Below are 6,296 nucleotides of genomic sequence, written 5' to 3'. Positions count from 1 at the left end.
CCCAATATTGACTAAGAGAAGGGGGGAGGGGGGAAAGAGTGATGGGGAAGGGGGCAAGAGGGATGGGGGAGGGAGGAGGGATGAGACAATGAGAAGAGAGAGCGAGAGCACCAGGGAAAGGGGAGGAGCCAATGAGAAGGGAGAGCATCAGGGAGAGGGGAGGAGGGAGGAGACAATGAGTAGGGAGAGCATCAGGGAGAGGGGAGGAGGGAGGAGACAATGAGTAGGGAGAGCATCAGGGAGAGGGGAGGAGGGAGGAGACAATGAGTAGGGAGAGCATCAGGGAGAGGGGAGGAGGGAGGAGACAATGAGTAGGGAGAGCATCTGGGAGAGGGGAGGAGAGGAGAGCATCAGGGAGAGGGGAGAAGGTAGGAGACAATGAGTAGGGAGAGCATCGGGGAGAGGGGAGGAGAAGGAGAGCATCAGGGAGAGGGGGGAGGGAGGAGACAATGAGGAGGGAGAGCATCAGGGAGAGGGGAGAAGGGAGGAGACAATGAGTAGGGAGAGCATCAGGGAGAGGGGAGGAGGGAGGAGACAATGAGTAGGGAGAGCATCAGGGAGAGGGGAGGAGAGGGAGAGGGGAGAAGGTAGGAGACAATGAGTAGGGAGAGCATCAGGGAGAGGGGAGGAGGGAGGAGACAATGAGTAGGGAGAGCATCAGGGAGAGGGGAGGAGAGGGAGAGCATCAGGGAGAGGGGAGAAGGGAGGAGACAATGAGGAGGGAGATTGAGAGCATCAGGGAGAGGGGAGGGGGGAGGAAACAATGAGGAGGGAGAGCATCAGGGAGAGGGGAGGAGACAATGAGAAGAGAGATTGAGAGCATCAGGGAGAGGGGAGGAGAGGGAGAGGGGAGGGGGGAGGAGACAATGAGGAGGGAGAGCATCAGGGAGAGGGGAGGAGAGAATGAGAAGAGAGAAGGAGAGCATCAGGGAGGAGGGAGGAGACAATGAGAAGAGAGAAGGAGAGCATCAGCTATACATTTTTCAGCCAATAAATAAAGTCCCAATAGTTTGCCTGAGATAAATGGTTGAGCACACTGTCAAAGTAGAAACGAAAAAACAAACACATTTGGTTCCTTAAAAGTTGTGGGAATGTATGTCTTTGGTTTGACGTTGGTTGTGGGAACGAAGGCCTACGTTTCCTGACCAGTAAAAGGGGATTTTTTATTTTTTATGTTTTGAGAGTAGAAGTGAACATTTCTTCTGTTCTGGGAACCTTTATGTTTTAGGTTGCAGGGAGGATCTGAGAACGTTTTACTCTGATGCCTTGAAAGTGTCACTGGGAGGTTATTTTAGAGCTCTTAGAATGGAAATGGTAGGGTTTTTTCTTTTCGAAGTGTGTTTTAATATATTTTTCAATAATATTGCAAGCTTATTTTGGGTAAACTTTTTTGTTTATATCCAAGCACAAATAGGACACATGGAGATTCATTCCCTTAGGCATTAAACTTGCAAACACATTTATGTTGTATTGTGACAAGGCATCCGTGTGATTTGAACCTATAATCTCTTTGAACACGGTGCCACCCGGACGGAAGCTGAAATGCAACAGAGCCGCTGGAAAACATGTGACGAGGCATCATTTACCAGGCAGGCCAGTAACTTATCAGCGCATTTTTTTTTGCATAACGGTTTCACATTTAGCTCTTGTGTCAGTCAGTCTACCATTGATGACGACACGCAGAAAAGTCATGCTGTTCGTCTTTGAGCGATATGATTGGCCGTTCATTCAAGCACCACTACCTCCCGGAGAGTTGCAACTTCTCCAGGAAGAACAGTACAGAAGTTGATACATACGTAAAAAAATATATATTAAAAAATAAGCACCAATTTACTCTCTAAGCTTATTTATTTTAGGGAAAGGGATTTACAAAAGTAAACCTTCAATATTGAACATACTAGCAATACGATAGCTACTGTTCATAGTCTGCAAGAATAAACCGACAAAAATACACTTTAGTGTTTGTTTTGGCTAAAGGCTAGCCTGCTGTAGACAGCTATATATCTGTATGGAACACAATTGTCTTAAAGGGGCAGCATCCTATTTTGAGATGTAAAAAAAAAAAAAAACATTTTTCCAAAATAACAGACTTTAGAAGCAAAAAAATGAATGCAATGGATATAATGCAATTCCAAAGACTAAGAATAGAGCCACTTTTAATACCATCATGTTTTAATACATTGACTTGCCACTAAGGCAATGTCCCTAATTGCAGAACAGACTCTGGGAAATGCAGTATTACACAGAGCCATGACTACATGCTCTTCAGGAACCCAGTACATTTTAAAAACTACACCCATGTCCGGGCCAGTAGAAATTTGAACAAGATAGAGAGCGTTTTGTTTTATTTATTCTGAGGAAGGAATATATGTTTTTAAATAACATTATTAGAACGTTCTTTGAACGTTACTTTACCATTTGTTGTGTTTTTTTTTATTTTTATGGAAAGTTTTCTTAAACGTTCTGAGAACGTTCAGAGTTTTTAAATATCATTCTTAGAACGTCCTCTGAATGTTACTAAAGTTTTCTTAAACGTTCTGAGAACGTTCAGAGTTTTTAAATATCATTCTTAGAACGTCCTCTGAATGTTACTAAAGTTTTCTTAAACGTTCTGAGAACGTTCAGAGTTTTTAAATATCATTCTTAGAACGTCCTCTGAATGTTACTAAAGTTCTTTTGTTTTTTATTCAAACGTTTTCTCAGCATTCTCAGAACAATTTGAGAACATTACTTTTAAATAGAACCATGAAGGGAGAGGGAAGGAGACAATAATTAAATAGAACAATGACGAAACCTATAGGAAATGTTATGCTGAAGTACTGAAATTCCCACAGATGAACGTTTTTTCTCTGAACTATGAGAACCTTCCCAATGTCAAACCAGTTGGAGAACGTTCCTTGAACATTACCAAAATGTTAATTAACAATGTTTGAACTTTTAGGAAACGTTCTGTTAAAGTAATGAAATAGCAAGAATGTTTTTTTTTTGTATTTGTCAATATTAAGTCCCCTATATCTGTTTTTTTTTTTACTGGTTTTGGACCAATTCTGACTGACATTTTGTTGGTGTAAAAAGCGCTCTGTGAACGTCGTAGGGTCCCGTGCATTATAGCGCCAGAAAGCCCCATCTACCTGCTCTCCACTACCAATCTCTCAGTGGAGCTGACATAAAATCTCAGGTTTCACACCCCACATTTGCGTAACGAGTTACGAGTCACATTTTCTGGCCTATCCAGACAAATAATTGATTTACTCTCCCTCTGAGTGACGGAAGCCCAGGCTGGGCACATGGACGATGACAGTCTAGTGAATTCAGCAGTTGTTGCTTCATCTCACTATGATATTCTCATGTGGATTTATAGCCTTAAAAATGAAAAAAAAAGATGAAATAATTTAATTGAATTTAAACAAGACCACTTACTCTTGGTCACAGACAGACTGCATATGGGTCTCATCTCAAAAGCTGTTAGAAATCACTTTCTACTTAAAGCTGAAGTTGCAACGAGTTTGCACAGATTTGAATAGCGTTTCTGCGCCACTCAGTGGGGACATTTAGGGAGAACATATATATCGTCAGCTATATGAAATGGTACCAATATTGTTCTGTCACTAACTGTGATCATATTTATTTGCCAGTTATAAGAAAGGTGAAATCTTACAGTAAGTCATTTATAATTTGATTTTTGATTATATTTAGATCAGTCATTTCAAGTCCTATTGCCCCACTTCTGTTGAAATCATATTGGACTTTTCATATTTTCATTATGTACTTGAACTTGTGTCCTCAACAGTGAGAACAGATCAGGAATGTATAACACATTTTGTACATACTGAAACTACAGTATGCAACATTACCAGTTGTTTCTGGCCATCATGAAATATAACTACGTTTGGGTATATCTATTTAGGCTGGAAATTAATTTAGGCAGAAAAAAAAAAATGTCATGTCCTGAGAATGTTCCCGAAACCAAGCCACTGTCCACTGCTCCATTCCCAGAAAGTTGTGAGAAAAGTCATATGCAAGACAACCACACTCTCTCACCAAGCTCTTAACAAAACATATGGTTCTCAGAACATTATGTGCTAGCTTCTGGGAAGCCAAGCGACCACAGAAGGTCTGATGTAAGAGAGAACAATTTAGTCCTGGGTTGGACACATATCTGGAAAGACGTGTGTGTTGCAGTTTGCTCAGGCTGGTAGCCGACACACTAATACTCCTATGACGGGGTGTTTTTAAGCAGCTCAATCCTCGACTAAGTCTAACCACCTGACACAGGGTCACACTCTACCTGGAGGACATAGAGAGAGAGAGAGAGAGAGAGAGAGAAAGAGGGGAGAGAGAGAGAGAGAAAGAGAGGGGAGAGAGAGAAGAGAGAAAGAGAGGGGAGAGAGAGAAGAGAGAAAGAGAGGGGAGAGAGAGAGAGGAGAGAGAAAGAGAGACAGAGAGAGAAAGAGAGAGGGAGTCATGGGGAAAGAACACATTGTCACACCCCATTTTATCTTCTTCAAACCTTTTATTTTCCCCTTTTTATCTGTTCAACCCTTCATTTATTACAATAATTATAATAATTATATCATAACATGAAGTGTGTGTAATAGCATCAAAAATCATTTTAAAAAGTTGAGGCACAGATCTTGTAATATACAGTATAAACGAATCATGTAACAAACCATAGAAATATAATTAATAGAATTACTATTCATATGTTAAAAACGCTGGAATGCGCATCACAGATTAACAATGTTCATATAAACCTCCAAAGACATACAAAGATCAAACACACATACACACACATATATACACACACACACACACACACATATATATATATATACACACACACACATATATATATATATATATATATATACACACATACACACACACACACACACACATATATACATACACACACACATACACATATATATATACATATATATATATATACATATATACATATATACATATACATATATACATATATACATATATACATATATATATACACATATATACATATATATATATATATACACACACATATATATATATACACACATACACACACACACACACACACATATATACATACACACACACATACACATATATATATACATACATATACATACACACATACATACATACATACATACATACATACATACATATACACATATATATACACATATATTTATACACATATATACACATACATATATATATACATATGTAGTGTGTTTATGTATCTTACTCTTAACAACAAAACAACAGTACAGTGTACAAGTAAATAAAAGCATATTCAATATTATGAATGAATTGTATTGAATAATTTGACCGTAGAGCCATTTCCAGAGATCTTTATGGTTTTGGACTGGATAGAGCAGATCTGGGTTTTCCACCATTTTAAAGTAGTCAACTGGGTGGGGATTCTAATGGGTTGTGAGCAATCAGCCAATGATCAAACCATTGTCTTCTTTTTCAAATTTGGTGCCATTTTTTATTTATTTTTTAAATCTATATCACCGCCATCTTGTGGCCGTGATAAATTAATGACACATACGATTTGGTTCAGGACTCCAGCACTGCAGGTGGAGGTAAATCACAAATATTAGCATAAAAATGGAGATCGAGTCAATGGCACTGCCCATTCTGTCACAGACACCATAATGGCACAGATACAAAGAGGAGAACTCTCTCCAACTCTATGGGCTCACATGCCATTTGAAATCATTACAAAAAGACGAGGAACTCTCTCTAACTCTATGGCCTCACATGCTATTTGAAATCATTACAAAAAGACGAGAACTCTCTCCATCTCTATGGGTTCACATGCTATTTGAAATCATTACAAAAAGACGAGAACTCTCTCCAACTCTATGGCCTCACATGCTATTTGAAATCATTACAAAAAGACGAGAACTCTCTCCATCTCTATGGGCTCACATGCTATTTGAAATCATTACAAAAAGACGAGAACTCTCTCTAACTCTATGGGCTCACATGCTATTTGAAATCATTACAAAAAGACGAGAACTCTCTCCATCTCTATGGGCTCACATGCTATTTGAAATCATTACAAAAAGACGAGAACTCTCTCCATCTCTATGGGCTCACATGCTATTTGAAATCATTACAAAAAGACGAGAACTCTCTCCAACTCTATGGCCTCACATGCTATTTGAAATAATTTCAAATACTTTCTGTGTTTTGAGTTTACCAGTTGCAATGGAACTAATATAATAGTCTGGCAGTCCAAGCGAGCAAAAAAAACAAACAAATGCTAAATACTA

Source organism: Oncorhynchus keta, chromosome 13, assembly GCF_023373465.1.
Source record: "Oncorhynchus keta strain PuntledgeMale-10-30-2019 chromosome 13, Oket_V2, whole genome shotgun sequence".
In the NCBI taxonomy this organism is placed as follows: Eukaryota; Metazoa; Chordata; class Actinopteri; order Salmoniformes; family Salmonidae; genus Oncorhynchus; species Oncorhynchus keta.
This window is presented reverse-complemented; position numbering follows the sequence as displayed.